Consider the following 12,337-nt stretch of genomic DNA (forward strand, 5'->3'; position numbering starts at 1 on the left):
TACTTTGAACCTGAGATACAAGAAATTGCAGGATGTGGCATGACCTGTGGGAGGTAGCCAGCATTGGTGATTATTGATCAAGGATAGTTATATTCTTTTAGTCTATCCAATAAGAAGGCTCCAGCCCTTTGCCTTTTTAACCCTGGACAAGATGGAAGCTGGCCAGTTTCCAGGAGCACATGGCAGGAGCACGGGATAGCTCCTAGGTGTATGGCTGGGTCTCTCCCTGCAGGAACTAAATAAATGTTTTCTCTTTGTGCCTGAGGATGTCTCTGATTAGTTAATTGGGAAGGGGGTCTTGCACCCACCCCACACACTAACAATTCAAACTATTCAAAAGTGGGATGTGCTATTTCCAGAACTGATGTGTTCCCCTCCTTAGAAGTTCCTTCTAATTACCAAATTCTATGATTCTGCTTGTTCTAATTCCATTTTATCACCTTTGGATCTTGGCATTTAACTGGAATCTAGAGCTAAGAGAGACCTCTTCTAACCCCCTAATTTTACATATGAGGAAGTTGAGGTCCCAAAAGTCACATAGTAAATACCAGAGGTAAAATTTGAATTGAAGTCTGCTGTATTGCATTGTCTCTCTGAATTTAGCTAGTTGTAGTATGGTAATTTGGTGTATTTCTAGATCACTTAAGATGGGAGTACCTAGGTGGGAGACACCAGGGACCTACTTCTGGGAAACTGAAGGACCAAAATACGCATAAACAACCTACTTTGGTTTACTAATATGGTTGGAAGTAGACTCTTTTCACTGTCTACTTTGCCAAAACTGGTAGCACCTTTAAATCTATTTGCCTGAATCACAGTCAGTCACTCTTTTTGCAACAGCATCCAGGAATGAAGGACATGTTTGTTCATAGCAGGTACATCATAGATATCATGCAAGGAAGAGCCATCTTCCTCTTCCTTCAAGTCCTGTAGAGTGGAGAAACATAATTGTGGTTTTGGTTTTTTGTTTGTTTGCCCTTCAGTTCTAGATCTCAACCTTAGAACTTGATTTATGGGAACTTTGGGACACAGGCTTCAAGACCAGATTTTGCAGGTCCAGCAAAGAAACCCAGAAAAGCTGATGTCTTAGGACAAGACCAGGAGAGATGGGGGCGTGTTGAACTTGGAATGTGGTGGGACTAATGTAAAATAGGGACTTAAACTGTGAATATTATTTCCCTTCCTTTCTAAAGAGACTAAAATGTTTGTTCTTCCTATACCTTTGAAGCAATAATTCTGTAAAAGCTAATCTGACAGTTGAGGTTAAATGGATCTCTAAATTGGGGAAAACAATCAATGGATTATTTGAGCCAATGACAGGGACCAGAAATATCTTATCAGATTCAGAGTTCTGAGAAACTCTGAAGAGAAGGGGTGAAATGTTTTCTACCTTCAGTAGGCTTTCAGTCAGAGAAAGATTGAAGTAAACACATCATTATTGTTATTGTTGAAACATTTCAGTCATGTCTAATTTTTCATGATCTTCTTTGGGGGGTTTTCTTTGCAAAGATACTAAAATGGTTTACCACTTTCTTCTCCAGGTCATTTTACAAATGAGGTACCTGAGGCAAACAGGGTTAAACGACTTGCTCAGAGTTACATAATTAGTAAGTGTCTGAGCACAGATTTGAACTCAAGAAGATGAATCTTCCTGACTCCAAGACTAATGTTTTATTCACTATGCCACCTCCCTGCCCTGGAGTAAACACATCATACAAGCAAAATATAAAAATTTTAAAAGAGGTTTTAATGGGCCTGCAACTTCTTTTTTAGAAGAAACAAGGAGAGCAAACATTTTAGAATTAAAAAAAAAAAAAAAAAAACTGTGACAAAGATTAAAATTCCTATGATCTCATTTATGAAAAGTATCAACTACTTAGCACAGTGCCTGGTACATAGTAAGCAGTAAGAAAACTGAAGGCACTTAATATATGATTTGATTACAAAAGTTTGGGCAGAGAATTCCCAGGGATAGAAGAAATCACGACTTTTGACTTCAAGATAAAGTTTTGCTTCTTTGTTTTGTGCCATAATGTTAAAATGGACTCTCTTGACATATCAGGGGAAAATGCTTAGCAAGGAAAGCAACTATACACATGGTAATGAAAGTATCCCCTTTTCTTTGAATGTAGACAACTATCATCAGTGTTACTGACAACCTTGCTTTTTGTGTGCTTTTCATAATTGGAAAGGAAAATAAAATTCAATGTCAACCAGCTAAATCTTTAAATGTTAGAAGTATGAAATGGGGTCTTCTTATCTATATGCAACCAATGACCTTGGTTGCTAGGGAAACCTTTTCTGAAACAAATGTATAAAGCTAGGAGACCTTGACAAGATGTTAGATGGCTGAATAGAATTTTATAGGGAGGCTGCCTATTTATTACTGTTCTTTAGATATGAATGCATTTTCTTTTCAATTGTCTGATCTTGTACCTATGAGTATAACAAGCCCAACCTGATTTTTAAAAAAAAAAAACCTAGTTCTATGTATCTACTGTAATGCTGGAAAAACTGAGCAAGATAGAAATTAGAGAACAATTTAATAATTTATTTGAAAGGGAGAGATTTACTGGGACCAAATGGATCCATGGTTTGGTCCCAGGGCTGAATGACACTATTATAGTCTCCAAGAATCCCGGCAGTGAATGTCAGATACAAGATTCTTTTATAGGGTAACAAGAACAATGACATAATGCGGGAGGTACCTGGATGGGGATGACCTGATGGAGGGAGGAACCTAGGATAACAAAATAGGAGGTACTTGAGAGGCTCCTGATATTCTAATGATGTCTAAAATGGATAAAGACCTTTATCCTATCAAACATTAAGAGGGAATGATTATAGCCTAAGGTCTAAGATATAAAATCTTTATCCTAACATTAAGAGGGAATGGTTATAACCTGAGACAGTGTAACTGAATAGGGTAATTAGGGAAACTGGGTCAGGACATTAAAAGAGAACTGTGGCACAATACTACAATGTCAGTCTTCTTAAAAATCATTTTTAAATTTATTTTCTTGGAAAATTTACTAGTGTTGGACTGATCAAAATGGTCATGAAGCCTGAAGAGTTAAATGAAAATGTTTCCAGAATAATAATAATAATAATAACAGTTCTCTTTTATTGTCCTAACTCAGTTTCCCTAAATTGTCTTTCCTCTGTTTCCCTGAATTATTCTGCTTCAGTTCGTAATTGTTCTGTTCAATGCTGCAACTCCACCCCTCCCTGTTAATCATGATGATCCAGATAAGGAGAAAGACCTTCTATCTTAGACATCATCAGAATGTTGGGTACCTCTCCCCATTCTGTAATCCCAATTTATCATACCCTGTCAGAACCAGATCCATAGTCCTATTCCCATACTCAGCACTCTGACTCTGCCTTGGTCTACCCTGTATCTCAGCCACATGCATATATATGTCATTGAGAACTCACATTGTTTGCTGGATTCTTAGAGACAATAGTCTCATTCAGCCCTGAGACCAAAGCATGGATCCATTTGGTCCCAGTAAATCTCTCCCTTTCAAATAAAATATTAAAAACTCTCTAATCTCTATCTTGCCTCAGTTTCTCTGGCATTACAATAAGACTAATGATAAATTTTCACATTAGAAAATGCTTTAGTGTCTACAAAGTTTCTTATAGGAACTCTACAATGTAATTAATTTGAGGTAGAAAATTTAAAGGGCTGTGTAATTATAAAAAAAAGATCAAACATTTAATTTGGATAAGGGAATTTTAGGTGGCTTCAAAGAAAATGAGATGGAAAAGGAGGAAGGAGATTAGGGAGAAAAGGAGAGAAAAAAAAAAAAAAAAAAAAAAACAAGAAAAAGAAAGTTGAACATGGCTATTAATGAACCAGGGAAGTGAGAGGCACTTTCCAGGTAAGAGTTCTTCCAGGAATTCACTGCAATAGCTGAATGTCTGACCTATATACTCAGAAAATATGGAGATCTCCTCCAAGGAATAGTGTGGATCCTCAGAGTCTGTCTGGTGATAAAGTATCCAATAAGAATCAAACAGAAAACAACTGAGCAGTGGTAGTTGGTGACTCTCTCTTAAGAGGTTACTAAGGAAGCTATTTGTCAATCTGACAGAAAAGAAAGGTTACTATCTTCTGAAAAAATATATTCAGGCCACAAGAGAGAACCCATAGAGATTTGCCAAACCTAATGATTTTCCCCATTTCACTGATTCATATAGGAAGGGAAAAAAATCTATAAATCACTATTAAAAATTAAATCTTGGGTGATAAGCTGAAGATTCTTGAAGCATATATGTTTTTCATCACTTTTGTCCCCAAAGTCAAGAAAGAAAAAAAGCAAATTTTGGGAGTGAATAGATAGGTAAGAGGATAATGTGTTAAAACAGGAATTATATTTCGTATTTGTATGGCTTAAAATAGAAGGATGAGCACAGAACTATGTTAGCAAATATTTAACAAAGAGCTCTCCAAAAAAATGCACATTTTGTTTTTTAGTTTGATGTACATTAATAACATTGTTAATTCTAGATGATCAACCAAACAATTGATCAAGCTCTAAGGTATAAATGTTCACACTGAAAATTTAACAGTCAGTTCTCTTAAACTGCTTCAAGTTGGCTCCAAAACACCTCTGGATGACAGGTTTCTGGTCAAGACTAAAGTGCTTCAATTTGGAACTATGATCATATGAAACTGTGCATAACCTTTGATACAAGAGTGTCACTACTGGGACTGTATTTCAAAGAAATCGTAAATCATAATCAAAGAAAAAACTCACAAATGCAAAAATATTTGTAGCAGCTCTTTTTGTAGTATTAAGGAATTGGAAATTGAGAGGATGTCCATCAACTGGGAAATGACTGAACAAGTTATGTTATATGAATGTAATGGGATATTATTGTTCTTTAAGAAATAATGAGCAGGCTGATTTCAGCCTGGAAAGACTTATATGAACCAATGCTAAGTGAAATGAGCAGAACAAGAAAACATTGTACACAGTAACAGCAAGATTATATGATGATCACCTATGATAGACAGTAATTCTCAGCAATATAGTATTCCAAAACAATTCCAATAGACTTGGGATAGAAAATGCCATCTGCATCCAAAGAGAAAATTATGGAGACTGAATGAATGGAGACCAAAGCATATTATTTCTATCTTTTTTTCTTTGTTGGTTTGCTTTTTCTTTCTCGTGGTTCCCCCCCTTTTTTTATTTTCATTTCACAACATGACTAATATTAAAAAAAAAAATACAATATGACCAAAATGAAGAAAAGTTTAAAATGATTGTATATGCATAACCTTGCTGTCTTGGAGAGGGGAGAGGTAAGAAAAGGATGGAGGAAAAAAACTGAAACTCAAAATCTTACAAAAATGAATGATGAAAACTATCTTTACATGTAATTAAAAATAAAATACTATTGAAAAATTTTAAATAAAGACTAGAGTGCATATATAACAAGAGTTATAACTCTTGAGATATATAGAGATATAACTCTTACAGAGTTAATCAAAAGAGCTTTAATCTAAAGAAGAAAAATGTCCATGTATAATTAATAGCTACCTTGGAAAATGACAATAATGTAAAAAAAGATAAGCAGTAGAAAGACTCAAAAATCAGAGAAAGAAGTTGACAATTTAATATTGAACAAGGCTTTGAGTAACTGTATACAAATGAACAAAGTATGGATAATAAGGCAGATTAATTAGAGATATGAATACCTGGAAGCACATTTGACCTCATAGATCTAACTGAAAGCTATTGGTATGATACCTGTAAATGTGTCTATGGAAGTATATTCTCTATTCAAAGGAATAGGATTGGGAAATCGTAAAATGGGAGAGGTAGAGTTGTTTGTATATTAAGAAAAATACTTCTGTAAGGAAATCCAGGAATTGGAATGAGGGTGGGGGAGTATGGTGGGAAAACATTTTTATAATGATCAATAGAGACAGAAATGGAAAAGAAATTGACATTTGAGTCTACTAAAGACCATCTCTTCAAAAACCAGAAATAGATTTTTTTAAATGTAAGAAATACATCACAAACCTAGCATAGAAAGTAGAAATTTTAATTATCCATGACATATCAATGTCTTATCTGCCAAAATCAGCTATGTAATAATTTCTTGACTTCCCTTAACAATAATTTTATTCTTTAAGACAAAAAGGAACAAATTAAAAGAAATAAAAATTCTGAATCTTATTCTTAATAACTAGGAAGAACTGATTCCTGGAGTGAAAATATGAAAACTTGGGAAGAAGGGATTGCTTTATTTTATAATTTGTGATAGAAAAATATATGAGAGCTGAGATAAACATTAGATTTAGAGAAATCAGATTCAAAGGATTCTGAAAAAAAAAAAAAAAAAAGGAAAGTAAAATTCCATATCCTAAAATTCTACAAGGAAAGGCAACACATGAGAGAAATTATTATTTCCCTCACATATTAATAATCAATTATTGAATTAGGACTGATTTTTTCCCCTTTCTATTTTCTCATTCAGAAACTGGTCCCTGTAAATTATTCAGACAGGTTTAGAAATACAAGGTTGATGGGGCAGCTAGGTGGTGCAGTGGATAGAGCACAAGCCTTGAATTAAGGAAGACCAGAGTTCAAATCTGGTCTCAGACACTTAACACTTCCTTAGCTGTGTGAGCCTGGGCAAGTCACTTAACCCCAGCCTCAAGGAAAAAAAAAAGAGAAAGAAAGAAAAGAAAGAAATACAGGGTTGATAATGAGATATACCATTTTAGATGAGACTTAGCCAACTTACCTAAGTTTAGATCTGACTAGGTGACCAAATGAATTTTGGCCCATTGTCTTTTAGGAAGAAAGGTCTAAGTGGAAGCAGTTTCCCCTTTTTCTCTAAATTGTCATGGACTGGGGTGGTATGGACAGAGATAAGTCTCTTTGTCCAGGATAAAGTGATCAGTCATATCACCTAACCCCTCTTTATAATAAATCCACTTCTCATTATAATATTCCTTCTCTCATTAGTTGTTATCAACTGATTGATTGCCACTCTTCCCAGGGCATATAAGCATTGAGAGGCCTGTTATGTTTCATTTTTAGTTTATAAAAGAAGATCAAATGACCAACTTTTTATTAATTATTCACTAACCATAATTAAGAAAATTATTAATTACTCAGAAATTAGTTCTCTCATAATATGCATCACAAACAAGAGGGATAGAAAGCTTTCAGGAATGAAATTCTGAAGGCATAAAGAGAAACAACTGCAATAAAAAATAAAAGTTATCTCAGAAGAATGATATACATGCCCAGAAAAATCATCATAATAACAATAGCAACTAGCATTTCTGTAGCACTTTAAGATTTATAAAGTTTTACATTTTCCCCCATTTGATGAGTTTAAAAGATATGTAAAGAAAATGTATCTGTGTCTGTGTGTGTGTGTGTGTGTGTGTGTGAAAGAGAGAGAGAGAGAGAGAGAGAGAGAGAGAGAGAGAGAGAGAGAGAGAGAGAGAGAGAGAGAGAGAGAGAGAATTTGTTGTGTTTATAATGACCATGCATTGTGCTAAGTATTGGACTATAAGTACAAGGGGGAAAAAAGATTCCCCGACCTTAAGAAATTTATGTTTTAATGGGGAAGACAATATATTAAAAAGAGCTGGAAAGGTGTCAAAAAGTTGGGGAGAGATTGTGAAGGGAAGCAAAACTACAGATAAGGAGGTGGAAAACCTGGAATGTTACGTGTGGATCTAGAAAAGAAATGAGTGTGAGTGGCTTGGATACTTGATGAAATGGTGGTCCCAGGAAGAAAATCACATCAATCAAAGTAAAGGCTAAAATAACAGAAACATCTGAAGGATGAGAATGTTGATGGCAAGAAATTAGAAAAATCAGAATAATCAGAAGTAGAACACTAAGGATGGTGAGAAAAGCTAAGAACAACAAAAATATACTAATTCTAAAAGGAGAGAAAATTATAAAAGAAGCTATAGGACCATTGCTTAAGTAAATGAGAGAGAGAAGGCAGAGTTAGTTCACTTTGATTTTGTATTCTCTGCAAAGTATAATTATCATCAAAGGACAATAAAAAAAAAGGTGGTTAATAGTGAGTTGACACCCAATATATGAAAGAAGATAGCAAGAGAGCCCCTAGATTCCCTTGATGAGTTCAAACTGCTAGGACCAAATGAACAATACACCAAAATACTTTTTTAAAAGTTGTATATTTGATTGTTGTTGACTATCAAAAAGCTACTTACATAGCTAGATCAGGAAAAGTTAACAGGTTGTTATTATGGGAAAGAAAAAAAAAAAGGAAAGGAGAGGAGAGGAAAAGAGAGGGGAAGAGAGAGGAAGTGAAGGGAGGAGAGGAGAGAAGATGGGAAGAGGGAAAGGGGAGGAGAAGGGAGGAGAGGGGAGGAGAGGGAAAGAGAGGATCTGTCATTACTCCTTTGAAAGGACCTGGTCATTTTTGGTTGCATTTGTGTGAAGATAAAAATACAGAGTGATAAAAAGAGATTCAGCTTTATATAGCCTTGACAATGAAATACTAGAAACCAAGAACCAATATATGTGAACACAGTTTTCCAAATCAACAAAAAAGTCCTTTCTCCCAAAGGTATCATATAGTTACAGTCTTTTTTTTTCTTCTTCTTCTTCAAGATAACTGTGTAATTTATACTGAACTCCCAGGATATCTCAGGGCAATGACTTTTAGCTAGAAAAGTTTAGATTTCCTATGGGATGAGATCTATATTGCATGCAGTTGATTTGTTGGAGATGAAATCTTTAAACTAGTTTTGATCTTCCCATAAATGAAACTCTCGGCAATCTGTTTCTATGATAAAATATCAGTAAATACTCATCTACTGAAGGTATATTGCATAATGTTTGCTCATTGCTACAGAGTTCAATATTAAGCATTTTTTCCTTTCTGTTACATTTATAGGTAAATGTTTATATTAATGAAAGTAAAATCTATTGCTCTACTATGATCTTTCCTAATCTTAGCACTCTCCAAAAAAAATTACTTTGCAGATATGCACAAGTATATATATAAAATGAAGTTAGCTGCGTATATGCTATTTTTTTCTTCCCTCTAGTTAAATACAAATTATTGAGGGCAGAAGCTATATTCCTTTGTGAAGACAGATTTGAGTTCAAAACTGACCCTGAGCACTTAGAAGTTTATGGCCCTAAGCAAATCATTTAATCTCTGTTTTTCTGGTTTTTTCAACTGTAAAGTGGAGATAATAATTGCACCTACATTGAAGGGTTGTTGTGAAAATTAAATGAGATAATACTTGTAAAATGTGCAATGCCTAACACATAGTATATTCTAAATAAATGCTTATTTCCTCCCCTTCCCTTGGAACCTAGAATAATACTTGGCATTATTATTTATTCATTTATTCATTCAATCAAGGAGTATTCACTAAGTTTCATATGCCAGAACATATGCTAAGTTCTGGGAATATGGAATAAATAATGAAACCGTTTCTTCTGTCAAGAGGAATACATATTATTAGGAAGAAACAGCATGTAATGGGTAATAAAATAATGTTTATTGAATTGACATTGACATTATAAACCCATCTTTTTAATACCCACATTCTACTGTGTTGCTATGGCAGCAAGACATGGAAGAATTGAAAATAAATATTAGAAAGAGGGCAATGAAGAAGATACATGGTAGGTGTAAGTAGAATTGTTTCCTAAAAGGACCAATGAACTATAGGATGACATCTTGACTTGTGCATGAATTGAATTTAAGTAAATTTTCAATCTCACTATTCTTCAAAATCCAGTGGCAAGACAAAAGTCAGGATGACTGGCAATGACCCAGGATACAATGGATGGCCTTGGTGTCTTTGATGTCTGATCAAGCTCTAAGTGCTCCATAATTTCTATTTCAGATATCTTCATGACCTTGGTACAACTTATTCCCACTCATTCCATTCACTGGGAGAAATCTTCACATGCTTAGGATTGACATTCCCCTAACTCATCCAGATCTGTCTATTAATCTCAACCTGATTTAGCCCATCTGCTGAAATGGTTTACTAAGGTGTGCCTACTATGCATGCTATAACTTCCTGGAAGCAGGAAGCCAAATAGACACTAAAGGTGGATGAGCAGCCCTGGGAAAATGCTCAGCAAGACCTCACATAAGAACTGATATTCTTCCTTGAACATACACCATAAATAGCCTGACATATATAAGCAATGAAGAAATCTAAGAACAGGAATAAAAGATTCCATTAAGAAATGTAGACTAGAAATAAAATATGATAAGAGATGGTCCAATGGATAGCCAAACCATCTTACTGGAATCCTCAGTTTGTAAGGAGAAAAGGAGGAATGCCCAAAGCATATTGGGTGGACCCCAGTGGAAAACTGCTAGGAGGACAGGCATAAGAAGAGCATGGATTGATAGGTTACAATCTGATTCACTGAAGACAAAAATCAAATTGATGACATGATAACTCCATTTTATTATTGAAATAATATGGTATAATACATTCAATTTGGATTCTGTAGACATGAATTTAAACCTCGGCTCTGCTACTTACTACCTATGTAAGGGAAATGTATTCTATTTTTTCAAGGCTTCTATTTCCTCACATATAAGTGAAACATCAATTCCCTGGCCCCTACTGCTGGAAGATCAAGTAGGTTAGATTTCACCTCTACCCCCAGAATTTTCTCTTAATATCCTTAAGAAGATTTAGGATTATCTAAGATCTCTGCAAATGGCTCTGTCTCCCACTGATGGTATTCTTGCAATTGTATAGATGATCCAAAATGTACTCCAATTTAGTTTAACTACAAAGGCAATATTAGTTGGGTTTTGCTAGGAATTCTCTGTTTCCCCCAGCTTAGACCACCGGTAGCGGGGAAAAAAATGAACCGATTCTTCGGCAAAGCGAAGCCCAAAGCGCCGCCACCCAACCTGACTGATTGCATCGGCACGGTTGCTAGCAGGGCAGCATCAATTGACAAGATTTCTAGACTTGATTCAGAACTAGTAAAGTATAAAGATCAGATAAAAAAGATGAGAGAAGGACATGCAAAGAATATGATAAAAAAGAAAATCTTAAGAGTGTTAAAACAGAAGCGAATGTATGAACAACAGTGGGACAATCTTTCACAACAGTCTTTTAATATGGAACAAGTAAATTATACTATCCAGTCATTGAAAGACACCAAAACAACGGTGGATGCTATGAAATTAGTTGTAAAGGAAATGAAAGCATACAAGCAAGTCAAAATTGACCAAATTGAGGATATATAAGACCAATTGGAAGATATGATGGAAGATGCAAATGAAATCCAAGAGGCACTAAGCAGGAGTTATGGAACTCCTGAAATTGATGAAGATGATTTAGAGGCAGAATTGGATGCACTTGGGGATGAGCTCTTAGCTGATGAAGACACTCTAACTTAGATGAGGCAGCATCTGCACCAGCAATTCCTGAAGGTGTTCCTAGTGATGCAAAAAACAAGGATGGTGTACTGGTGGATGAGTTTGGATTGCCACAGATTCCAGCTACATAGAGCTGTCTTTAACAGTATGTTATGTATAATAAACACAAATTATGGAAAGCTGGGAAATATTTTGCCATATCCTTGTTCCTTTCCGTGAAAAAAAGTTTAGTACACTAATTTTTTTTTTCATTTAGAGGACAGTTATTTAATAGGAACTTTCTTTACATAAGATTTTAAAATTCTTCTATCTTACAAAAAAAAAAAACTTGTAAAATTTTAGTGATCATATAGGACTTCTGCTTTCATTTATTTATATTATATTTCTGAAATAATTAAAACCAAGGATATGTGATTTCTTTAAATTCTTCAATTCCCTGATAGCTTGATAAAAGAAGTGATGCATTTATAATACTTACTTCCTTATCAAGATCACTAAACTATTTTGGACCATTGTTGTAATTCTTAAAATAGTTTAAATATATATATATACTATTATGAAATCTGACACTAATTTAAAATGTCTTTAATTGAGATGTAGGTTTTGTTGTGTCTTCATGACAGTAAATCATCATTATCTTTAACATTTAAATTGGTTTTCTTTCTATGTTTTTTTGTCTTAAACCTGGATAAAGTTTTAATTCCAAGGTTTCCTCAGTATTACAGTGATTACAATGAGTTGTAATCATTAATGAAATTATATCCTAACACTAAAAGTGTATTTATACTTAATAAATATTTTTCAAAAGGATATAATTTAATAACCTTTCCTTCAACCTAAAGACTCCACTAAAATACAAAATTTGCCAATGGTGATGTGTCATGAACAGCGACAATATGGTAGAAAATGCACTAAGTTGGGTTCTAGAAGATGTAAATCTGAG

At 34.5% G+C, this 12,337-nt stretch overlaps 1 pseudogene; it reads left to right on the forward strand.

Moving 5' to 3' along the window:
- Positions 1–10,872: 10,872 nt before the first annotated feature.
- Positions 10,873–11,573, forward strand: LOC141553682 (charged multivesicular body protein 5 pseudogene; annotated as a pseudogene).
- Positions 11,574–12,337: the final 764 nt, after the last annotated feature.

Source organism: Sminthopsis crassicaudata, chromosome 1 (genome assembly GCF_048593235.1).
Source record: "Sminthopsis crassicaudata isolate SCR6 chromosome 1, ASM4859323v1, whole genome shotgun sequence".
NCBI lineage: Eukaryota > Metazoa > Chordata > Mammalia > Dasyuromorphia > Dasyuridae > Sminthopsis > Sminthopsis crassicaudata.